Source organism: Psammomys obesus, unplaced genomic scaffold (genome assembly GCF_907164565.1).
Source record: "Psammomys obesus unplaced genomic scaffold, mPsaObe1.curated_primary_1811, whole genome shotgun sequence".
NCBI classification, from domain to species: domain Eukaryota; kingdom Metazoa; phylum Chordata; class Mammalia; order Rodentia; family Muridae; genus Psammomys; species Psammomys obesus.
Window position 1 is genome coordinate 12525449 of NW_026596149.1, and position 27044 is coordinate 12552492.

The 27044-nt window shown below is 37.3% G+C and overlaps 1 protein-coding gene across 8 annotated transcripts in view; it reads right to left on the reverse strand.

The window, feature by feature from the left end:
• Positions 1-27044, reverse strand: part of Celf2 (CUGBP Elav-like family member 2) — an 837937-nt gene that overhangs the window by 291467 nt on the left and 519426 nt on the right. Inside the window, exon 2 of one of the 8 annotated variants that reach the window (XM_055593760.1) lies at positions 8395-8457. The exons of the other annotated variants lie outside the window; for them this stretch is intronic. The gene's annotated coding sequence lies outside the window, so the exon portion shown is untranslated. The remainder of the gene's footprint in view (positions 1-8394; positions 8458-27044) is intronic. 8 annotated transcript variants of the gene reach the window in all.

Below are 27044 nucleotides of genomic sequence, written 5' to 3' on the forward strand. Positions count from 1 at the left end.
CACACACACACACACACACACACACACACACACACACACACACACACACAAATCGATTTATTTTGCGTTTGAGTGCACTGTGAAAGTATTTATTTCTTTTAATGAGGAAGATAACAAATGTTAAGAAATTGTTAAGTCTTCATAAAAGATAAAGCACAGATGTATACTAGTGAGTTCCCATAACATCATACTACCTTCCTTAAACCCAGAAATATCTAGCCTCTCTCCATGCTTAGTAATAAAATTAGTACTCTGGCATTCAAGTCCATTTTTTTATTATAATAATAATCTTTAATCAGTCAACCACGTAAGAGTACAATGTAAAAACCATTTCACTCGAAACGAAAGTAGTTACGCTGTGTTCATGGTCTCTGTGATGTGCAAAAATGAACACCTATGCCCTTCAACTTACCCATTATGATATGGTGAGAATAAAATCAATCACTAAGACCTGATTTTCATCTTGTAACATCAAAATCTTTGCCTCAAGGCAAATTAACAATCTGTCACATGCATGTCAAAGAGTTGATATAAGTTACAGAGAGAGAAAGAGGGGATGCAGGAGAGACGGAACAAATCCCAGGAAAAAAACCTGAGTTTTTTTATTTTATTTATTTATTTTTTTGCACCAATTGGGGGTTTGGTGCTTTCCATAGGCGTAATTAAATAAAGACTTTGATCCTGAAAAAATCCCTGATGGGCTGGAGAGATGGTCTTGCAAAGCATCCAACTTCAATTCCCAACACTCACAGGATGACACACGGGCATCCAAAACTCCAGTTCCAGGGTCTTCTAACCTCTGTGGGTACCAGACATGCATGTAGTGCATACACATACATACGTACGTATGTACATACACACATACCACTTATATATAAAATAAATACATATAATTATTTTGTTTGTTTCTCAAGAAACAAATGTGGTTCTCTGTGTAGTCCTGGCTGTCCTGAACTCACTTTGTAGAACAAGCTTGCCTTGACCTAACAGAGATCTGCCTGCCTCTGCCTCCCTGAGTGATGAGACTGTAGGTGTGCGTCACTGCACCCAGCATAAATATAATTTTTCAAACCAACAAATTAAAAGAGAGCAAGGAGGGGTATATGAGAGGGTTTGGAAGAAGAAAAGGGAAGGGAAAAATATAATTATAATCTCAAAAATTAAGAAAACACTAGTGAAAAGAGCATGGCTTGAATTTACCTATACCAACAATTTCTTCTGTTTAACTTGGCAATATGAACTTCAGCTACAGATGCTCTTGGTCAGCATGACCCTACTGAGAAATCATAATAATATAACATGCAAGGGAATCTCTGAGCTCAAGACTGTTATCACAAACTCATCATTTTATTTGAACACAGGATCAACCTAGTATAATACTGATATTAGTTATGTCTTTCTTTTATTCAAAGTTTTCTATGTATGTTATATGATACTTATTTAGTTCGTACTTAACAGGGTGCAATGTGAAACATTTTATATCTCCCTTTTTTCTACATTGGGGTCTCAAACAAAGTAAGAGTAAGATCAGAAACACATTTTCAAAGCTTCTTGAAACTCATTTTATTCATTCAATTTTCAAAAGGACTAATTAAGAAACAAAGTCGGTTTGGAGAAATATAGTATGAGACAACATTAGAAGCAGGGAAACTGATTGATCTTTTTTATTTATTTTTCATTTTTTATGTTAATCACAGGTCATTTACTTTGTATCCCAGCTGTAGCCCCCTCCTTCTTTCCCTCCTTCCCTCATCCCCTCCCTGCCCCCTTCCGAGTCCACTGATAGGGGAGGTCCTCCTCCCCTTCCATCTGACCCTAGCTTATCAGGTATCTACAGGATGGCTGCATTGTCCTTATCTGTGGCCTAGCAAGGCTGTTCCTCCCTCGGAGGTGGGGGAGGGGGGGAGGAGAAGCTCAATGAACCAGTCATTGGGTTCATGTCAGAAGTAATCCTTGTCCCCCTTACTCGGGAACTCCCTTGGATACTGAATTACCATGGGCTACCTCCGAGCAGGGGTTTTAGGTTATATTATGCATGGTCCCTGGTTGAAGAAACAGTCTCATAAAAGACTCCTGTGCCCTGATATATTTGATCCTTGTAGAGCTCCTGTCCCCTCTAGGTCATACTAACTCCCCCTTCTTTCATATGATTCCCTGCACTCTGCCGAAGGTTTGGTTATGAGTCTCAACATCTGCTTTGATACACTGCTAGGTAGAGTCTTTGAGATGCCCTCTGTGGTAGGCTCCTGTCCTGTTACTTGTTTTCTCCTACTTCCCATGTTGATCCCCTTTGTCTTTCTAGGCGAGGAGGAAAACTGATCTTAAATTGGTTTTCCACTGCCAGGTTGTATGACTATATGGCCACCTCCTGAAAAATCATGTTTTGATCAATGTTAGATCACATATATGACAGTAACAATGATGGAAAATTCCTATTGGTCAATGACAGGATCACAGTGTGACTCATTACTAAAAAGTTTTCAGTGAAAAAAAAAAAGTTTTCAGTGATGCTAAGATAAAGAAACTTATGGTGCTGTCTACGTATGGAAATTTAGCACATAAATTATGTATAGTATGTAACACTTGATAATCAGCAATGGTGTTACTTGTTTCTACATCCACTCCATTTCTGTAATTATTTTGGTTTATACCTTACACACTTGGAAAATGTACTATAGGAGAGAATGGTGTTGTGTTAGTAGACGTGTCATTCATCTCATGTCTACGTCTCGCAGATGCACGAGGGGACAACTCCAGTGACTGCTCTAGACAATTTAGATTTATGTGATATACTCCACATGACATATGCAGAATGAAGAAAGTGCCTAAAGGCAAATTTCCCACAGCATATCTTTACCTTTAACTAACACTACTACAGCACAAATAATATGCATAATCCTAAGACACTGAGTCTGTATACGCACTTTAAGAAATATTTTGCTATGTAGCACTGGCCAGCCTGGCCTCTAACCCCAGGTCCTCCCGCGTCAGCCCCCTAGCTGCTGACTTTACAGGTGTGTACCTGCACGTCTGTCAGGAACCCCCGGGAAAGCCATCTCATTATTAAACTGAGCCACTACTGCTGTGAGAAGATGATCTTAAGGGTTCTGTATTCCAGAGACTTAAAAAAAATCACTACTGATCGTCACTATCTAGGTCTCCAACAAGCCTCTTCCTTCCTTCCTTTTTCCTTTCTTTCTTTCCTTTTCTTTTTTCTTTCTTCCATTTTCTTTTCTTCCTTTCTTCCTTCTTTCCTCACTTTCCCTCCAATTTCTTTCTTCATGCATTCATTCACTCACTCATAATTCAATGTAGTACTGGGCATCAACATCAGGGCCCCAAATGTGGTTCACAAGTACTCTGCTGATGAAGTTCTCCCCAAGTCCTTACACGGTCGTCTGAGTCATAATTAATTGTAAGGTATATTTACCAATTTTTCTCTCTTTGTTATCATGAAGGACTATGCCATGATTTGAATTCTAAGTATGTTTTATTAAATATTTTCTTTAATTTAGATATAACATGGTGACTCTTGATTTTTTCTATTATACCTTTCTTAAAGATGCTATAAAACTGTAGAGAAAATTCAAGAATAAAGAAATGAACATTCATTCCACAATTGTATCATCACCCTGACAATCTGATCATTCTGGCTTCTTGTTAGATTTTTTTTCTAAAGTGCTAGGAATAATTAATGAGCAAAGATGTAATAAGTCCTCAGGTAGTGAAATAGGACAGAAAATCACTAAGATGCCACAATGTGTCTTAGGTTCAAAAAGGGGTACAATGGCACCATTTAGTAATAATAAGACAGAAATAGTTACTTCATATCTGAAATAAATTCTTTTCTAGGAAGATAAAATATATGAAATATAGATAAAATGTTTCTATAAAAATCCTCCAAAATTAATATATTGCTCAAAGGCCCCAACTATACAGTGAGGGCTCAAGCTATTTCATGTTATTGTCACTATTTTGAATGGACATTTTCTGGATACCCTTACCTTGGTTAAATTTGGCCCATTTACAGTTTCATAATATTATTATCTCCCTTTCATGGCACTAAGCACAGCTGTACTTTGACATTTATTGTTCTGATTAGTAGAAAATCAACGTTCATTCTCACAAAAATAAGGGTTGTGAGGAAGGGGCTATCATTTTCATTCCCAGCAAATTCTTAGTACCAGTAATCAAGCATGGTACAAAAAAATTACTCAACGCAGAATTTAGTAAAATGAATACAAAGTTACTTGTTTTTAATCTAGCTGGTACGGACAAAAATTCTACAAGAGACACACTACTGAATCATCATTCTATAAGGTTATGTAGTTTCACTATTCCCTACTTTACTCCCCATTGTGAGATTCTTGATAACTGTGAAGGGTACATTTATAAGTACTTACTGGGGACAGGTGGTTTCTATTTTAATTCTCAAAATTTTGAAAAAAAATACCTATTACTAGTCTCATTTTACAGATGGGAAGCTGGGATTTAGAAGGTTAAATAATTTGTTCGAGGACACATAATCAATAAACACAAAAGTAAATTTAAATTCATACCTGATCTGACTCTACCCAGTATTTTTTTAATCCATCCACTGAAAGACACCAGGGAAGCAAGCATGTTCTATTTCTGTTATAACTATCCTGGGCAGGAGTTTCTTGGTTAGGAAATAATGAGTACTAAGAGGTACTATCAAAAGAGCTATAATGAATTATTTGTTTTTGTTTTTTCTTTAAAGCTGTACTTTGCTTGCCTTACATATGGAATCTTACTCAAAGAGTAGCATATTTGCCATTCAGGTACTGTCAGACATTTTTATTTTCCTTGGAAAATAGAAAGTCAGCTTCAGTATAATAACAGGTATGCCACTGATTCCTTAATAAATTCAGGATTTACTTCTTATACACTTAAAAATTTGTTTTTATGCCTAGAAGAATGTTTGTTTCCATGCAATACAAAGACATCAAAGAAGCTCAATGTCTACACCTGTCTTCTTAGCCACACACTTATATAGTCTTCTAAGTTACAATGGGTTCCTCCTTGGAGCATATTTCACTTCATACATTGACGTTAGAGACTTTGCACCCCTCTTTCAAAATGCAACAGAAACGTCGTGAGGTAACATCAATGGCATAAAAAGGTTGAAGTGACATTAAATGAGAAATAAATTGATGTTGGAAGAAACTGAGAAGGAACTGAAAATCACAAATTCAACCCCTCTACATAATTTCTACCTTTATGTAGAAGTATCTATCATGCCACATAACAGTTACTGCAGAGCCAAGAAAAGTGATTTCCTGATAGTTTCACTTCAACCCAACAATAGCTGCGCCAGTGGTATCAGGAAAGGAGGAGAAGATTCAACATGAGCACATGCAGGCACCTGTGCAGCAATCTCCCCACCCTTAGTTCCCTGTTTCCTGGGACACAGCAAGGTATAATATAATTTGGCCACACTTAATTATGTCTCATATAAAGCTGACTCAAATAGCAGCTGACCCTCCTCCTCCCTCCATTTCCACTGATTCACATGCACACACACACACACACACACACACACACACACACACACACACACACCTACACAGGGGGTGGGTGGAGGGAGAAACGGAAGAAAGGGAGAGGGAGCCAGAGCTATGAGGGCCTCCATAATTCTCACTCACCATCCAGGCATGGGAGTTAGTGCTTAGCATTCCAGAAAAGACAGAATTTAAGGTAAAAATTCTAATAAGTAGCAAGACATGTGGGACCAGATCACTTGCTCTTCTGCTCAATCCTTTCAAAGGCATTCCATGCACCGATAACCATTTTGCGAGGCCCTAGGTTCTCTGGAGCCGCTGTGCCTATGCTGCCCACCTCCTTCCCATCCACACCACTTCACTCCACACCTGCCACAGTTGTTCTCAGGCTCCTGTGCCAACATTCCCGTTTCCCAAAACATTTTCACTCTTCACAGGTTAGATGTGCCTTCTCCCTGGAGTGTCCCTGCATTACTCTATGTCCTTGTTATTGTTCACGAATCTCCTTTTAGATAAAGCCCTGAAGACATCAAATTCCCTTGCCCTGCTCTATCATCTCCAGCTCATGCACCTTTTAGGATAGTTGTTGAATTATCAGTTTTCTGTCTCTCCTACCAGACTGTAGAATCCAAAAAGCTAGGAGAAACTGTCTCTTTGTTTCTTGACAGTCCATAAACACTTGGTGAATGAATGAAATCTGACCGTCATTTTACTTTTAAGTTTTCTCCTGCTGGCTCTAAAAGTAAAACCACATCTTACTCTTCCCATTTTGACAGTAATAAACCAAAAACCACTACTTCAACTGATCCAGAAAAACTCTAGCCAACATATTAGATACTGACTGGATAGTAAAGCAACTTGTTTTATGAATTTATTTCTACCCATGTCTTTTTAAAAAGAATCTGAGGTCCTTTTAGTGTTAAGGAATTTCCTCTTCCTAATTTAAGAATTTCAGATTTATGTGAAGAAACCTGTTAGGGACAAGGTGATCTCATATTTTCAAAAAGCAAGTAAATGATCATTGTTAAGGCTATGCTCACCAATTTTATGTCACCTTGATACAAGATAAAGAATCATTTTGGAGGAGGGAACCTCAATTGAGAAATTTCCTACCAGAAATTTCTCAAGCCTGTGGAACATCTTCTTGTTGGCTGTTGTTGGAATACCAACTCACTATGGGCAGTGCTACCCTTGGGACAGTGGTTCTACTGCCTCGACCCTTTAATACAGTTCCTCATGTTTTGGTGACCACAAACCAAGAAATTATTTTTCTTGCTATTTCACAACTAATTTTGCTACCTTTATGAACCTAATAGAAACATTTTTGGAGACAAATGTTTGTCAAAGGGGTCTTTACCCACAGGTTGAGAACCTCTGTGTTATAAGAAAACAAGCTCAGCAAACCATAAAGGGCAAGCCAGTAAGCGATGTTCCTCTATGGCCTCTCCAATTTCTTGCTGCCAGGCTCCTGCCTTGATTCCCTGCCCTGATTTCCTTCATTGGTGGACTGTTGTATGAACCTATCAGCTGAAATAAACTATTTTCTCCCCAAGTTGTTTTTGACCATGGTGCTCTATCACAGCAATAGAAACCTTAACTAAAACAAATGCCAACACTTACATACCCAACATCTGTTAATTTTTAAGGCAGGTATTGTCACTCTGGTAATGACAATGGTTGCAAAACTTACGGCTATCTTTAGTTCCCAAGATACATTAACCAACTGTCAGAAGAAACAATTATCTGACAAAAATATGAACTCCCCAAGTCATAAAAAAACAACTTTAAAATATGAAAACTGCTTAATCACCAAATTCCTTTGATAAGAAGAGACTTTGTACTAATCAGAGCACGCACTGCAGGATTACAGGCTGATCTAGGCGACTAATTACACACAGCTTGAGGAAGAAGTATCCTTGAAATAGGGACCAGGCCTGTAAAGCTCTGCACTATTTTTCTGCCTGGTCTAATTTTAGATTATTTCCTGACCACTGAAGAGTTTGTGCTATGTCAGGCTTCCCCAGCCCAGGCAATAGATTTTTTCTCTCTGGCTGCAAGTCACATTATCTCATGAATGAACTGTTATTTAGGTCAGTAAAGAGGCTCTGGCCTAATTGAATGTGCATTTTATCCCCGATGTTCATGCTCTATATATCAAAAATTTATATAGTTATTGAAAGTAGAGAGATACTGTCATCAAGAGGTAGAAGAGACCATGATGATTAGACTATATTTGAAGCAGAACAGTTTAAAATACCAGAATAATTTCAAAACTTAATTCTTTTTCAAATTACATCTTTATTTTGTGTTGGCAGTGTTCACACTGTGGTGCCCATACAGAGGTCAGAGAACAACTTGAAGTTGGCTCTTTCCTTCTACTATGTGGTAGAACTACGATGGAACTTGGGAAGTCAGGCTTGACAGCAAATGCTTTTATCTGCTAAGCCATCTTATCATTCCAAATCTTTCATACTTGAATGATACTTTTACAAAATGAACACCCATTTTGTAAAAAGAGGTATGCTTTCTCTCTTCAACTTTAGAGCCTACAGTTCAACAAGGCAAAGGCAATCGACTTTATATTTTTATTTTATTTTATTTTATGTGTGTGTGTGTGTGTGTGTGTGTGTGCGCGCATACACATGAAGGTGTTCTCAGAAGGCCAAAATAGGGGATACCCTGGAGCTAGATTTACAGGTGGTTACAAGACACTTGATGTGGGTAATGGAACCAACCTAGACCTTCTGCAAAGGCTGTGAATGCTGTTGACTGCTAAGCTGGACCATTTCTTTATTACAGGCAAACAAAATATAATCCATTGGTTAAATGACTACACCATACTCCTTATGAGGGGAATGATGGAGAGACTGACCTTGGTAAATAGTGATTCGATCCAAATAAAGAATGTGGTTGAGAAGAAACAAGATCCAAAAGTCTAAAAGAAAAAAAAAGGTGAGGCCCTGTGAGCTGATTAGAAAACTCAGCCTGTACCCACAAATTACCTTAAATCTGCCAAAGAAAATGAGATGAGTCTGCTAGTGGCACATTCAGATTTAAAGAAAACTAAAATATCCTTCACCAAAACTGAAATATGATCTCTAGGATCCTAATGAAGTCTTTTCCAGAGAAAGCTGGCAGTCAGGCCTGACATATATGGTAGACATACAAGTTCTTTTCTGAAAATACGTATGAATAATCAGCATTTGTTGTAATACAACTGAGTAACTACAACCCCACTGATAAACACAGCTCTGCGGGAGCTATGGAACCTTAGATTACTTATGCAGAATGCAGAAAGTACATATATTTCTTCCTCTTCCTGTCTAAAGCTAAAAAACAAAACAAAACAAAAACACAACCAAAATATGGAGGCTCCACTTTCAGAGACCTTTACTTAGCTGGTCAGAAAAGCATCCAAGTATCAGTGTTCATGTATATACAGAAATAACAAAAACCAATGTCAGTGTGACACTGATTATGTGTTTTCTTTTGTTTTGAACAGGGTCTCACCATGTAGCCCTGGCTGGCTTAGAACTCACTATGTAGGCAATGTACACCAGACTGGCCTGTGCTCAAAAAGATACTCCTGCCTTGTTCTCTGCTTCATGGCTACTGTAATTATAGAAACGTGAGTGGCTACACTGAAGTCTTATACAATAATCTCTCACATATGCTGCTACACTAGATAAGTTTTCTTTTTATTTAAAGATATTTGCCATACTGGTGTGACATTTCAAGAAGTGTGATGTTCAAACTTTAAATATGAAAGCATATTCTAATTGTGTTTTATTTACTATCAAATAAAGAAATAAACCTTATTTCCATGATGATTTCATGTAAAATCTGTGATCCCGAATTACTCTCAAAAAGAAAATGATGTACACAATGTCTAACAAGCAGAGGTATTTGAAGTAAAAACAGATAATTAAAATACTACAGCATCAATAATAACTTTTAATGTTTCCATGCCTATGCTTTAATAGGAAAATCAGGACTATAGTAGTTGCTTAACCATTTCAAATCACTATCTCTCATGTAATGATTTCAAAGCACTTCACAGATATGTAATTCACTTCCACCTCTTTGTACATACTGCATTTATTTCTAAATATTCATCAAAAGCTCATCAGAGAAGGATGACCCTGAGTTGTTAACAGTGGCAACAGAGCTACAAGCTGTAGCACTGAGAGGCCATAATAGGCAAGGACATCAGTAACACTAAGAAACTGCACGACAGAAATTATTTCCTATAACCAAAGTAGCATTTTTTTATAATCAGTCCTATTACGGAGATAGAACCTAGCCTACATCTACCTTAGTCCTCAGGAAGTTCAAAAGGCTTTATGTGCAGGAAAAGAAGCAGCCACGTGGGAGCAGGTGTTTGAGTGATGTTTACTTAGTATTGACGAGGTAAATTAAAATGAAACGCATATGCCATATTATAGCAGACAGGAGCACAAAATAAAATTCTGTGGGTGTCTCTAAGGGAAAGCATGGTGAGGCAACACGATGAGACAAACTGAGCTTTTCCTTCGTGTGCCATATTCTACGGTCTCTTGTACTGAGAAGTTGGCTCACAGTACTAGTTAGAACCTTCTTTCCCTTTTCTTCCTTTTTCTTTTGAGATCTGGCCTTCTAATGTCAAAGATCAGCATTTCAACAAGTTTTTGTATTAAATGAACCCAAAAAAGAAAATCATGCGCCAAGTCACCACTTATAAGTATCTACTCTGTGACAGACCTGCTTCCTAAGGCTGAAAACTATAGCAAATTTTATAAACTTCAGAAATTTAAAATTTAAAGTGCTATGTTCTCATTCAGGCACACTGTCAGAAGATGGGAACTTATGGTTGAGATTTCAGATAGTCAAGAAAAAAAGTTTGCAGAAGTGAAAGAAAGCACTCTTCTCTTATGGAGCCAGAAGCTAAGCCTGCCAGGAAGTCCTTGCAAGTTCCATCTTCTGCCTCCAAGGCACACTCCTGGAGTTTGCAGACACAAGCTTATTGAAGTTGCACAACTCCCTTCTATGAACTCTAGAGAAGGTTTAAAATCCTCCTCCATGGTGGGAAACATTAACATGGGATACATTTTCAGCATTTCTCCTAATTTCTGCTACAAGTAGGCTTTTCCTTAAGAAGTGCCATGAAAAAAGCAAAATATTTTCATTACGAGAAAAAAAAATCTCCATTTGGACTTTAGTTTTGTGCAGGGTGATAAATATGGATCTATTTGCATTTTTCTACATGTAGACATCCAGTTAGACCAGTACTATTTGTTGAAGATGCTATCCTTTTTTTTCATTGTATAGTTTAAAAGGCTCCTTTGTCAAAAATCAGGTGTGCCCTCCTCCTGAAGGGGAAGCAGCCTTACCAGGCCACAGAGGAAGACAATGCAGCTAGTCCTGATGAGACCTGATAGGCCAGGGTCAGATGGAAGGAGAGGAAGACTTCCCCTATCAGTGGACTTGGGGAGGGGTATGGGAGGAGAATAGGTAGGAAGGATGGGATTGGGAGGGGATGAGGAAGGGGGCTACAGCTGGGATACAAAGTGAATAAAGTATAATTAATAAAAAATAAATTAATTTAAACACACATACACATAGGTGTACATAGGTGTGCGGGCTTATTTCTGGGTCTTCAATTCAATTCCATTGATCAACCAGCCTATTTCTATGCCATTACCATGCAGTTTTTATTACTGTTGCTTGAGGTCAGGTATGGAGACACAAAAGGTATATACTCACTTCTCAGTGGACTTTAGTCATATAGTACAGGATAGACACACTACAATGTACAGACCCCAAGAAGATAAGCCTGATGGACACCTTCAGCTTCATGTGGGCCCACTGGTTAGGGGAGTGAGAGAGATCTCTGAAACAGACTATGTTGCCTGCTTTCTGATCACTTCACCCTGATGAGACTTCCCTATGATGGCACAGGGGAGGAAGATGACCTCAGTCCTCATGAGAATAGATGAGCTGGAGTGAGTGGGTAGGGATCGCCCCTATTCTGAGAAAAAAAGCTCATTGTCTTTTTATTTACTTGTTTATTAAATTCTCTGAAGAGTTTGCTTTCCAGCTTACCAAACTGTCTTAAAAATTCCATCACCCCGGTGAGGCAGGCCAAATTATTGGGTGCACTGTAAAGATAATGGTGCTGAAGCATTCTCTCTCCATTTCACGGCAAACATTCCATTTCATTCAAACCAAGTGGAACAGCCAGGGATTAAGGAATGGAATACACGTTAGCTGACTCATGGAAAGCGCATTACGCAGTGACAGCGCCAAGGTGGTGGATGGAAAGCGTGGCAGCATGTGAACAGGAACACCTGTGTCCAAGCAACAGTTCTGTTATCTAGCATGGGACACTTGCATAGTTGTAGCTTGTCTACAGTCTGTCTCACATCCAAAAGACAGCAAACAATGGCACTCCCAAAATGTGTGAATGGTTAGTGAAAAAATCACACTTTATAGTTTTATACAACAAATTAAAGGAAAGCTAGTAAAGCTAACAGCTATAAAATACGAAGTATGATTTAATTCTTAAATGATTTTCTTTTTTTTTTTTAAACAAGAAGACCTACACATAAGCAGGCACAGCTGAATATACTATACCTATAGGAAGAGAATTTGTAGACAGAAAAGCACTTAACTATTATTACATGGTTGAGCTCAGGCTAAACTGGTCTGCTATTTTATCTATAAATACAGACTATGCTCTTTTACATCACATTTAAACATTGAATTCAACTGAAATACACCAAAATCTCCAGTGGCTTCAGAAGAGACGGTTTTAACATTAGAGTTTTGCATCTTTTTCCTTCAGATAACATATTCCAAAATTGGTTGGAGAAAGTATTTTCATTGTGTTTAGCCTCTTATTTCTTTTCAGGCAATGCAAAACTTAGGCAGGATAAGGAAGGAGAAAACAAAAATAAAATTATTTACTTTAGCATATCTAAAGTGAAAAGTAGTCTCTTTTACTAAGTATAATTGTTTCTGGTGGCAAGTTGCTAGTAAATATTAGAAACTTGTTGGATACAGAATCTTAGAATGCATTTTTTTTTCATAAAATATAAGTTAAGGAAATGATTCTGGGGTTTGGAGATAAAAGCTTTTAAAAATATTCTGTGAATCCTGTTAGTCCCAAATCATAATCTGACAATCTCCATCACTATACTACTTCCTTATACTTAAAAGCCTGTTTTCAAATCCTTCGTCAGAAAAAAAGAAGTGATTACTATGGCAATAGCTTTTTGTACATAATCAGTGTTTGTACTCCTAAAGGCCTTGCATTCTCCTTGGATTAACATTCAAATGGCCTCCTTGTCTACCAGGCAGTGTCTGGGGCTGTTTTGTGAGCATTTAGAAAAGAATAGCTGTTTATAATGTCATTAACTTGGGTTTCCTTTTTTTCTTCTTTATACAGAGTAATTTTCAACAAGCTGAAATTTTCACAAGGTGACTACCTGACTGTATTCATAATATTACTGTTTCCTCTGGCAAAGGTCACAGTCCCACAGCAATAGGTCAGGATGTTGGGTTTAGATTTCTGTGGTCTCACTGGCCTCCAGCTCCCTTCCCCTTTACTTCTACTCCCCAAACTACAAAACCACAAAACTTCCCAGAGGCTTAGATGGTGCCCTCATACCTGGTCACAATTCCCTTAAGCCAAAGCAGTTCATTAGCTATGGTGGTATTTCTTAAAACATAGATTGTAAAGTTCATTTTCTTGCATGGAACTGTATCTGCTTTTCTCAAGACTTTTCCTCAGGCAAGTTATCTTCTGCTCACAGATGGTACCATATCCTCCAGGCACTGCAGCTGACTAACCAACCAGGACAGTCTCCTTTGAGACTCAAACAACTTGGAGTCCACTGGTGAGCAGGAGAGGGGACTGGACTCCTTGGTCCCCTGGTTCCCACTGACCCCCAGAAACATGTGGTTAGGCTTAGTTCCCGATGGGTCCTCTCGATTGCCTTTGCCTTTCACTACATAGAATGTCCCTCGCTTTATGATCTCTTTTTTGGTGTACATTCACAAGTTATTTCTGATGTTTATGCCCACTCAGTCTCTGATTAGAATACAATAGTCATTCAAAATGATTTGTTTCTATTACGTGTACATAGTGTCCTCTGTACCTCTTAATATTTGTGGTTTACTGTGTTAATGAAAATTAATTACTCTTGCATGCTCTTAAATGTTTTGTGAGGCTTCTAAACAAGAAATATATCAGCATTCTTTGTAAAGATTTCATTCTTGCCCTTACTCATCTCAATTCTTTTGGTATACAGTTAAAAATCATCATTATTACCTTAAAGTTCCTTAAAGATTCAGTAACATACAACCATTTCTCTTCCATATTTTGCATTACCAGTATATACTATAGGATTTATACTTTTAACTGGATCTTACATTTACTTCTCTTTATCAATGTGGAAAAGCTTGGATAAGAAAACATTACCAACTGATTATAAACTACAGAACATATTATTCACTACAAATTCCCAGTTGCTGTTTTTTAAAAGGTAGATGTCATTTACCAAAACATGGAATTACTCATTTCGTATGAGAGCATTTCACTTATGGAATAACCCTATAAATAACACAGAATGTAAAAGAACATAATATATGCACAATAAATTATTTGCATGGTCATAAATGTACACTAAAGTATTATTATTAATTACTATTTAATCACTATGTATCCCACTGTAGCCTCCTATCTCATCTTCTTCCAGTCTCACCTTCCCTCCTGTATCCCTTCTTCTTTCCTCCATATGTTCTTCCCCTAGTCCACTGATTGGGGAGGTCCTCCTGCCTACTATCTGACCTTAGCCTATCAGGTCTCATCCGGACTCTCTGGATCCTCTTTCTTTGTATCTTAGTAAGGCCACTTCACCCGGGGGAGGTGATCAAAGAGCAGGCAAGCAAGTTCATGCCAGTGACTGCCTCTGCTCCCCTTACTAAGGAAACCCCATTAAGACTGAGCTGCCCATGAGCTACATCTGAGCAGTGGGTCTAGCTCCTCTCCATGCATGGTCTTGGTTGATTCATCAATCTCTGCAGGTCCCCTGGATCCAGAGTTTTTTGGCTCTGTTGCTCTCCTTGTGGAGCTCCTGTCCCCTCCAGGTCTTTCTATCTCCCCCTTCTTCCATAAGGTTCCCTGCACTCTGCCCAAAGTTTGGAAATTAGTCTCGGCATCTGCTTCGATCCCCTGCTGGGTAGAATCTTTCAGAGGCCCTCTGTGGTAAGCTCCCGTCCTGTTCCCTTTCTTCTCCCATTTCCGACATCTATCCTGTTTGCCCTTCTGAATGAGGATTAAGTATCTTCCCTAGAGTCCTCCTTGTAGTCTTTTACAGACTCTGGGATACAAGTACATGATAAACACACACAAAGACATGTAATAGAAATCTCGAGTCTCTAGGAAAAAAAAAAAAGTATCCTCCATTTTCAATGGATAAAATGTTCAAGTCAATTCTACCTAAAACAAACTAAAACTCTAAATGCATTTCCTGGATTTGGGCCATTGTCACAAAATCACTACTCTTCCATGTAGCTCCCCTGGCTGCCTTTAAAGCTTTGTTTTCCAACACAAAAGCAGATTTGAGCACTGCTGTAGTGAGTGCTGTAGATGGGATTTAAATAATACAGCAGTTAGGACTAAAAAGGAACCTTTACAAATGGCTAGACAGGGGATACTGCAGATGGGGAGAGGGAAAGGAAGCAAAACATGCACACACAAGAGCTCTTAGCACGGGGACTAGAGCATTTGCTCTCAGTCTACCAAGTCTGCTGTATCTTCTAGATGCCATCAAAACTTTGGGCCAGCAAAATAAGTTTGTTTTCTTCTTAAGGGTTTATTTTCATAATATCAGGTTTTTAATACCTTAAAAAGCATTCAAGTCAAGCACATCTATTCTGCTTACTCACTCAAAAGCATGTAAAGTATGAGGGCACATGGATAGAAAAAAAAAAAAAAGAAAGAAAGGAAGGAAGGAAAAGAAAGGAGGAAAACAACAACCAACTTTCTTTTAGCCTTGGTTGTCTATTAATATTAAAACAATATAATATTGTCTTTCATAAAACCAATAATTCTATTATTCTCTGTTATTTCAATCCAGAAACTCTGGAGAAAGAAATCTGATCTTGTTTGTAAAATCTAATACAAAATACAGAGTAACAAACATCAACCAGGACATTTCAAGACATTTTACAAATGGTAAAAACTATCAATTAATTTTGTGTGAGTGTTCTGCACTTGTAATTCATAATGAATAGTAAAACAGAAAAAGAGGAAATTTACGGAATATGAGAATGTCTTTCTTAATCCTCCTGTCTTCTATTCAATAGAAATCAGAAGAAATATATAATGGGCTATACAGCATGACCAGTCTCAATTGTAACCAAGCTTAGCATCAACACTACTTCACAGACATATCTCACGGAACACACAAGAGGAGGATGTGAACAGTTTCAATTGTCCTTCAGTTGCTCTCTGTGGGGCACTTGATTGTTATACGCAGTACAGTGTACAGACTACGGGTCTACCACAGGGTCTCCCCCAAGCCACTGGAAACAGGATCAACAAGGTCACTGTGACTGCCTTTCTATCTCTTTCTCTTAGATATCTCACATAGCCTAGGCTGGCCTCAAACTCACTATGCAGCTGAGAATAATCTTGAACTCTACCTTCCCAAGTGCTAAAATTACACGTCACCATACCCAGAAATTATTTGAAATATAATCTTTTTTTTTTTTAAAGAAACTTTTCTTTTATTTGCACTGGTGTTTTGCCTAAAGGTATGTCTGTGTGATGGTGTCAGATCTTGGAGTTACAGACAGTTGTGAGCTGCCATATGGGTGCTGGAATTTGACCCTGGTCCCTCTGGAAAGAGTACTGACCCTGGTCTGTACTCTTATGTCTGAGCCATCTCTTCAGCCCCAAAAGACAGTACTAATGTACATTTATCATCTACTTTTTAAAATATGAAGTAAATGACTGATAGGTATTTTTAAGTCTTTTATTATCAAAATAAAATCTAGAGTCAACATGGTGGTATATAAACTTATGATCTAAGCCTTTGGGAGGCTGAAGCAGGAGGACCGAAAGTTAGAGATAGGCCTAAGTTAATGCAGCAAGAGTCTGTTTCAAAAAAAAAAAAAAAAAAAAAAAAAAAAAAAAAAAAAAAAAAAAAAAACTAAGCATTTTTCTACATGTCCCTCTGAGTTCAGAAAGCACTGCCTTGAATACCAAGTATTAACACTTCCTAATAACACTGAAGTAAGTAATCACAGGATGGTGGGTAAAGAGGGAGAGGTTAAAAAAAAAGCTTTAATGAGGGAAGGTAACATGGAATAAAAGACATTTGCTGTGTATGCTAGAACAGCTGTACAAATACATGCCAGTTTTAACACAGAATCAAAAGTACTTACTCTGTATTTCCTATATTCCAGGCTCTATATTAATTGATTTATATATACTTTTTTACTCCTCCTAACTTGAAAAACTTGGAAAGTTGTTGCTAATATCTTTAGAAAGCAACTGTATATCAAAATACTTCTGGTTTATATTTGATAATATCAAAATGGAATTTCTTTTCTCTCTCTTTCTTCACATCTTTACTTCCAGCCCTGCTTTTTGGGATTGGGTTTCATAATGTAACCAAGGCTATTCTGGACCTTGCTATGTAGTCCAAGCAGACCCTGAAGTCTTGATCCTCCTGCTGGAGACTCCCAAGTGCTTAGATCACAGGCAGTATGTCTTACAACACCGGACTATTTTAACTTATTTTTTTAATAATGCAAATCTAGTATTGTAATAACATCAATAAAACTTAAATGTTGAATCAAAACTGTCAAATATAGTCAAAATGAGCTACCAAAGAATCAAACGCCTACAAATGTTCAAAGGGATTGGTTTAGTCCATTAAAAATCCATGTTTTATACAACAATGACACAATTTGTTGACATAAAAAGTAAAGTTCTCCCTGCACAGATGTAGCCCATGACAGTTCAGTCTCCTAGTGGGTTCCATAGTAGTGGGAACAGGGACTGACTCTGACATGAACTGATTGGCCTGCTCTTTGATCACCTCCCCCTGAGGGGGATGCAACTTTACCAGGCCACAGAGGAAGACAATGCAGCCAGTCCTGATGAGACCTGACAGACTAGGATCAGAAGGAAGGAAAAGAAGACCTCCCTATCAGTGGACTTGGGGAGGGGCATGCGTGGAGAAGGAGGAAGCAGGGAGGGATTGGGAGGTGAGGAGGGAGGGAACTACAGGGGGGAAACAAAGTAAATAAAGTATAATTAATAAAAAAAATTAAAATAAAAATAATTCAGATAGAAAAAGACGAAAACTAAAAAAAATTAAAATATTGTTGTGTTAAAAAAAAAGTAAAGTTCTGTTAGCTTAACTGTGAAAGTCTTAAAAAGACAGTAAGCTATTTCTTTTAATGAATATAGTTGAAATGGTGCTGAATGCATTTGAGTGTATTTATTTTCTTAGTTATGCTTCTCAGGTTACAGAAAGGACCAATAGCAGTATTAAGTAAGATTTTGCACTAGCAAATATAAACAAAAATCAGGGCATTTCATCTACTTAACTGAAGATATGGTCTATTGAGGAAAAACTAAGAGTTTACCCAAGCAACAAAAGAATGCTTTTATGTGACATTTTGTTGTGAAAGTGTCTGGAGAAGAAAAAACAAAGAAAAATAGTGAAAACATCACATCCTCTACCCTGTGAGAATAGAATAAACAAACAAACAAACAAACAATAAATAAATAAATAAATAAATGCTGATTTTTCTAAAAAAGAGATATTTGAAAAAATGACGTTTATCAGAAAACTTTTTTTCCTCCAAAAAAACCTAAATTAAGTGGCATAACTTGGGATTTCACTTTCCGGTCACTGACAAGTTCTAAAATACTAGTAAAGAGAAGCTCCAAATATTCTGAGGAAAACCAGCAGATATTAAAATCCCAGTCTCTCTACCACATGACACACTAGTTCTATACTCCAAATCCACGCTCTGCATCTTCCCAGCTTACAAATTCCTCCTACAAAATTTGTCCTCCTACAAATTCCACTGCGATAGCAGAGCCACCTACTTCAGAGTGATGCTTGAAACAAAATATAAAAGAGCTTTTGTCATACAACTCTTATATGGTTACTGCTAGAGACATTCACCAAAATCTGTAACTATTAAATAACAGAATTCTCTTTTACCTACATGAAGCAAGTTTTTCACTTTAAAATACTTCCCCTGGTTAGTTCTCGGCCGGGTAAACATGTATCTGGAAACCTAACGGCCACCACCTAAAGTCCTCACAATGGTCACATAAGGAAACGTGCTTTAGATTTTCCATTCTGGTGATTTTGAGATCAAGCAATCTAGAACTTGGTAGGAAGAAAATGAAACCACAACCTTATCTGTCTGCATCAAACGAAGTTGAACCACAGTAACTAAAACCTAAAGCATGTAAAATAAATTTTCTATCCATGTACACAGGCCTCTGCTTGTAAACTCCTCTCAGACTTCCCACCTAATTATAAAAACAGTGTTAACACACACATATACATATATACATATAATACTCATAAAAACAACAATCTTTAAAGTCTGAACACATCATATGATTATTCTTATAAAGAAAATTTGAAGGTCTCTTATCTGAAGCTCAAACCTTTTATCCTCAGTTCTCAACTGGTTTCACCTGCTCTGAAATAAATCTTTGGTAATAAGTCACACAATAAGTATTTTTTAGTTTCAAATGCAATAAACACAAACATAGTATTTGTAATATTAATAAAACCTATAAACAGAACTCTGTCTGTTCTGAAACCCTATTAACAGTCAATATCCACTGAATGGGTTAAATTGAGAGAGCATGTTGATTTTTCACAAACAGTAGTTAGGCTTTTGTATTTTATCAAAAGTAGCTCATCAAGAGAAGAAAAACTAAAAACTAAGGATCCTGTAAGAAATAAATATCTAGCATAAATTAAAGTAAGTAGAAACACACAGATAAATATCTACAGTTCAACTATAAAATATTCAATATGTAAAAAGTGCCTCAAGTCAATGTAGAAAAAATATTTCAAAGTAACATCATATCATCGTACGCATACCATATATATTAGTTGTAAAGGTCCTGTTTAATAAACATCTAAGACTTAGTAAATTCTTAAATATCAATAAATATTTTCAAGAACAGCTATTATTTTTAGAAAACCAAGGACTACAGATCTTTAGCTCAGAGTCCATAATCCCTCCAGACTCAACTCCTCCCACACTGAATTACTGCTCTCATGCTTTAAAGAAGGTAATGCTCAGTCACATAACTGTTCATTCACACTTCCATGTATCTTCACCTGAATGATAATTTCTCTGAGCATTTGGGTTTTTGTTGATCTCTCCTTCAACCTAAATGGTAGCCTTATGTTCGACAAATAAGGATAAAAGCAAAAAGGCAGGCAATTAGAGACGGGCTCACTGAAGCAGTGAGTTAAAGTATAGGTAAGAGAGACAGGAAAAGGAAGACTGTAGTCTGTAGAGTAAGTAAAAGTAACTACTGAACACTCTGAGAAAAGGCATGACTCCACAGGACAGGCTGCTAGATAAACAACCTAAGTATGTGGGGTGGAAAGGAGTGGGGGTGAACACCAAACATAATAATCCAGATGGTAAGAATGAGGATGCAGTAATGGAGAAGGAAGAATTACTGAGAGATGACACAGACAAGCTCTACAGAAAGAACTTTAAACTGGAGTTAAAGAGAGATATCCTTTTCCTAGCATATTCATGTATATGTGTGTATGTATACGTGTGTATGTGTGTAAGTATATATGTGAGTATGTATGTATGTATGTATGTAAGTATGTATGTATGTATGTTTCCTATAACTGTGAACCAATGACGAGTAGCCCTCTCCCAACAGTAGTTGATACAATCCAGGAGAACCAAATTAAAGCAAACCAAGCTTAAGGAATGTCACATTATGATAAAAGAAATGTCTTCTACTTGCCCCAATTTCTGTTTTTTAGCAGCAAAAAGCATTTCATGCACGTCCCAGAAGTATCTAAACCCAAGCGCAACATAATGCTCAAGCAATGTGGTTTAATGATTTTTAAATGTTTTATTTTCTTTGCAATTCAGAAGAGATCAACATAAGCATGTTTTTAAACCCTTACACTGGGTTTCTCTGAAAACTTTAGGGACAAAGAGTTTGGGACACAAGCAACATTCTGTTCTCAGAGAGCCACATTTTCAGTGGCTCATTAATTCCTCCCATTGCTGTTAGATTCTCTGCCCTTAGCAGGAGGCCAGTTTGTCAAGAAACCCAAAGGGAGCAAGAGAGCTGTAGCAGTCCAGCTGAGCCACAAACCCAGATAAAACTATTCAAGTACTGCCTGCCTCTGCTTGTCCTCTGAACACTTGGTGGGTCACAGGTGCTATGCTTAGGCCTGCAGGTATTCCTGACACTCCTGAGAAAGGACAAAGAATCGAAATCTAGGAAGGTAATACTAGTTCTACATACTGGTAAGTGGGAAGATACCTTTTGTTAGCTTTATCACATTTAACATTGGCTTTTCCATAAGCTGTAATACACAAATATCCTGTTTAAAAGATGACTGCTTAAAGAAAGCTGGTAAAACATTTTAACAGCCTCTCTATAGACTTTTATATTTCAAATTCTACAAGCTGACATGCATAGTATATACAGGAAACATCTGGGAGTGCAGAAAATAAGAGTTACAAATACCTAATTATAAGTAATTTTTAACGAAAAAAAGTAATTCGGAAAAACAGGAATACACGAAGAAACAAAGCTGAAAAATAAAGGGAAAAAGAACACAAGCAACCAATAAAGGCATCTTGTGGAATGATTCAGACTAGAAAAAAAATGAGAGGACTTGGTTCATACTGTTTTCACAGAGTGTGTGTTTCCCATCTATATTCATGATAAAAAGATTAGACACAAACAAGGAATCTGGGTTAGTAAAAGCCTGTTGACATTAGAACACAGGGTAAAATGACGACAGACTCCAGCACACTTGAACACTCTGTAATCTTCTGAATACGTACAATATTAACTGTAAGTCAAACTGCCCAGGCTCTCAGGCCTAGGCCCCCATCTGCAATGCAACACTTGGGATGTAAAAGGGGAAAACAGCTGCAGTCTGGAGGGAAGCTCCAGAGAGGCGCAGAGTGCGCATCAACAATGTTTGTAAGACTAAAGGTCCATTTCACTTTTTTTTTCTTTCACAAAGGGAAGAATAAAGGCTTTAAAAAAAAACAGTTTGTTCATGGTTACATAATAATACACAAAAACAAGTGATTTCCTTCTTGCCAATGTTTCATAGTAATATGTTACATCCAAGATCCCACTCAATTCTCTACATATTTTATAGTTTTCTTGGCTTCTCACACATGAAGTCAGCATGCAGAGACAAAAACAAGGCTGTAAAATACCTAATTTCTGTTTTCCTCACAATTTCAATGATGTTTGTGCTTCCTGTCATTCACTTAAATTAGGTATTCTATACTTGAAACATTTACATGCAACACGTTTAGAAGTGTGTACAATTTGGAGTTTTAAAACCAACTAATTCACACACCTACACTCATAATTACAGTCAGTGAATAAGAACCAGATTAGCTGAAACAGAAAATGACAGTACTCTGTAATATATCAAGTTAAAAAGTTCGGATTACTCCTTAAGGAATGAAAGCAGAAAGCCTGTATTCTTAAATTCTACCTTAGATGTTTTATGGATGCATTTTCACAGCACCTTAACAGTATAGTACTGCCATCAAATAAGGTTGATCTAACTTTTTCCAGATGCCAATAGTCTTTATGTGAGGAGCAGGAGATAGACTAGGGACAATGAATAATTTTTATTCTTAATAACCACTCAAGGATTAAAAGTTCAACTATACTGCATACCAGAGAAAACCCTATTCTGCATACTTGAGAAAACTACTGAAACAGCTAAAATGCATATTCTGTACACTGGCAGGTTTTTTTCAAGATGAAATAGCCTAAATGCAAAGAAAAGAAATATGTCAACTTTTCTATTGTCAGGAGTGTTAATAACCTGCAGCTATAAAACTCTACACTTTTCTTTGACATTGTCATAGAGATTAATAGCCTCCACAGTTCAAACTACACCTCCTTGACATTTCCTAGGAGGCAGAAAAAGCAACATTACAGGCAGACTATTGCTAACTAGAATACAGCCTTGGAGAAGGATAGAGGAGGGGTGCAGACAATGAGCTTGGAAAGAATATGAACTGGCATAGAACACTTTGTCCATTTTGGCAGAGGGTTTGTGGGCTTGTTTATGATGTAAATGGTTGGACCTTAAATTAACAGTTGAATTTTCCATAATTTTGAAATTTGACAGATATAAGAGGTCAAATGTAAGATTTCCCTGCAAAATATCATTCTAGAAGATCATCTGGCAAAACTATCCGACTGGATGAATTAGACAATAAATTTTTTTTCAAATAAAGGCAATAGAGAATGAAAATGAAGATGTAAATGGTTGGACCTTAAATTGACAGTTGAATTTTCCATAAGTTTGAAATTTGTCAGCTATAAAGGGTCAAATATACAATTTCCCTACAATTTCATTCTAGAAGAACATCTGGCAATACTGTCCGACCGGATGAATTAGACAATGCAATTTTGTCAAAGTAAAGGCAATAGAGAATGAAAATGTCAGTATCTCAGAAAAAGCTTAGCCACAACTCAACATTCCAGAAAGGCCCTGAGGTCACAAAAATAAGAGAATTACTGAAGAGAAACTCTTCACTGCCTTACATCTTTCCAAAGATCCCCACCAACACCTCTCCACTTTAAATAAAAACAAAACTATGGCCTCCATACTGACACGAAGAGCTCAGCTGTCCACACCTGACTTTTCTTGAGGAATGGAATATGTACTTTCCAAAGTCTGTTCGGCTCAATGTCAGCACCAGAGGTTTCCATGATATACAGAGTCTGAAAACACACCCTTCTCTCCATACCCACAATTTATAACAACCATCAAACACTCTGGAGTCCTAAATTACAGTCACCTGCTTAACTCTGTTTAAACTTGTGGTGATTAAGTTTTATTTCTGCTGAAGTCCTTTTCATCCACAAAACATTTCTTAGTGTCCCAGGGACTCTAAGGAAAACAGTACTCTGAAAACTGAATTCATAAGTTGGCTGTGGATAGTGTGAAAATTAAATTCAGAAATTCAGTGGAAAAGACATTTAAAACCCATGTGTAGTATTTTTCTAATGGGGTAGTGAAGGGTCTCTAAAAGTTCAATCTTACAAATCTACGAAGGCTGGTTTGGGGCTCTCTGATTTTGCTGTTGTTTCCTCTTTTAATGAAGGAAATGCCCTCTCTCTCTAAAATGCTTCAATAGGAGAAAAATAAATGATATGGCAAGCTATCTTGCAAAATTCTTTTCTGGTGAAGAAGTGTCCATGTGCTTATATTAAAAAAACTGTGAGAAAAATAATAAATTTGGCAATTCCAAACACTTTTTTCTCTACAAGTCTAACTTATTTGTTTTCTTCTCTTTTCTTTTTACATATCTTCTCTCCAGTAACTCAATCAAATATTAGCTTAGTGGAAGCAGTTATAGTCAAACTTAAAATTTGTTTACCAAAATTCTTTGGAAGTACAAGAATTCTCATTCACATATTAGTCCTGAGGGCTCTATTGGATATTATTAGTGATTTGCCTAAAATGAGTCAAGAAAAGAAAGAGTAAATGAGAACCTTGGAGTAGATGAAAATGATAGTACTTCAGGGACTGCAGAAGCCATGAAAATTAGCACTGAGACCTCATGCCCAGGACATAAAAGAAATCAGGACAGTCTTAATGAGAGTCAGGCAGAGCGCCTAATGAGAACCTTAATATACTTTATCTTCCCTTTATATTTCATTCCAATGTCATTAGATGCAGTGAACCAACTAGCACTTATTGAGAGCATACTGTGTGCCTAACTCTGGGCCAAGCACTCTGGGAAGACTCAAATTACATACACCGGTGGTGGGCAGGGTGGGATTTCCTGACCAGCAGCATCAACACCAGAACCTCCTAGGAACTTGTTAGAAATGCAAACTCAGCTCCACCTGAACCCACCGAACCTGCAACCTGGGAATGGACTTGGAATGGGATCTTTTAAAACAAAACAACAACGATGACAACGACGACGACGACAACAACAACAAAAAAACCCTGCAGTGATTGCAAATACACTGGCCTCTAGCATTGTTAGGGAGCCATGAAAATGTGAAACAGCAGCAGAGCTGCCAAGTATACAGAGCTCCAGGTCTGATAAGCTCACTAAATGTTCAAATTCTACAATGAGTTGTTGCTTTTCAAAATAAAGCCAGAGCGTTTGAGAATACCTTCTCTTCCTCTCAAGGCTGCAGGAAACACACACACAGAAATCAGAATGTGGACTCTCAAATGAGCACATGATCCAATGAGTCTCCAAAAGACAAAGTGCTACAAAATAACGAATTCTGCAGCTTTAGATAAGTGATAAACCGGTATGGTCCCTCAAGGGAGTCTATCTATTCTGAACCGGCTATGTTGTGTTTAAAGGCAGCCCCAGTTCTGTTTTCAACAAATCATGGTTCTAGGGGCAAAGCAGAAGTGATAAATTTGCATTTTATTGCTCTACTTGAAGCTCTTTTTTATTCTCCTTACTGATAATCATTTCAGCATCATTTTGCCAAAGAGCACACAATGTTCAAATGCTTTAGTAATAATACCTACAGTTAGCATTATTGCTCATTTTATTACCATTATTTGCTTTTCATGGATGGTCTTATTCACTGTCCTGGTTATTCATCTCACTTTACAGAAGGAAGATTAGCAAGATTAAATCCCCCACTGTCATACATCACACTAAAATATAAAGTTCAAACCTTCCTACAAATGACTATAGGGCCCAGGTTTCAGTCACTATCTCGTCTTCCTCAATTATTTAATGTACTAGAATATTATCTGCAAAGCTAATTTTAACCTCACTTCTCTCTGGCAATTCCATCCAATCACATAAAAGATAAGACAAGGGCTAAGATACTAAATCTGGAATTTCAGGTGAAAACATGTAGCATGATTTAATAATGAATTAAAACAAAAAGGTGCAATTTAAACATGCTGACATATTTGATCAAAGTTCCTTTAGATAATAGCATTTTACATTTTAGACAAGATTCTCAATGGCAAATTCTTACTCTGGATATTTATTCTTAAACTATGAAAGCTCAATATGTATATAACTGAGATCCTATTAGTGGAACCAAAGTAATAACAATTTATTAAATTATAATATTATATCCTAGGGTGTTATCATAGGTTATTACCACATACTTGGCTAATAGGGTCCACACTATTATAATATATTAAAATTAGATTGAATTACAAAAGTTATAATATCATCATCATAATCCTTAGTACTTATGAGGAAAACATTTTTTAAATGAAGTCCCAAAACACATGCCAAGCACAACTACAAATTTATATGTGGAGAAATCATGTTACAGAAAGACACACATTTATACCAAAATACACGGACACCTTTCCAAAATGTTTGACAGATTACAGGCTCCCCAGTGTAGACCGGCAGCACAAATGCAAGTGATGCAAGGGAGAGGAAATGAAATACTCGTCCATTTAATGGCAATTACTGATCACCTGTCATCAACTAAGTACTATTCCAGGCTGGGCATAAACAGCAACAAGCCAAAGAGAAAATTTTTCTATTGTCTTGAAGCATACAATCAGTAAACAAATTAGAAAATAAACAACTAAGCATATACTATTAAATAGTCAAAATGTCTCAAAGGGATCAAAAACAGTAAGAACAGAAAATGACTAGCTGCTATTTTTGATACTGAAGTTAGGACAATGTTCTGATGAAGTAACATGCAAGTAATTTTTAAGACGTGTGCTGGTGCCCGACGAGTTGGTTCAGTGCTAAGGACACTTGTCACCAAGCTTAATAACCAATTCCAACTCCTAGAACCAAGACAGAGGAAGGAGAGAAGTGACTTCTACCATATGTGTGCTCCAGATGTATGTGCATGAACTCATATGAACACACACACAATGAGACAGAAGAGGTCAGAACAAGAATAGCTACATGTAGCTAAGCTGATTAGCTAGGTCTGAAGAATGGGAAACAGGAGTTAAGAATATGAGGATTTTCCCCCCAAGAACCTGGCTACCATTTAGGGAAATAGAAAAACAAAGATAGGTGAGAAGATTGGGTTTGCTGGGCTATGCAAAGCCCCACATGCCCATTACCATCAAGTAAGTTGGATTGAAGCTCATTAGAATAAAGGCTGAGGCTAGGGACACAAAACTGGATAGCATCACAGGAAAAAAAAATCAATGCTGAAGGGCTCTCAAACAGCTCAGGCATTGCAAACATAACACCAGAAGGTCTTCCCCACCCTCTTCCCTCTGCTTTGCTAAACCATTAGGTTACATTCCT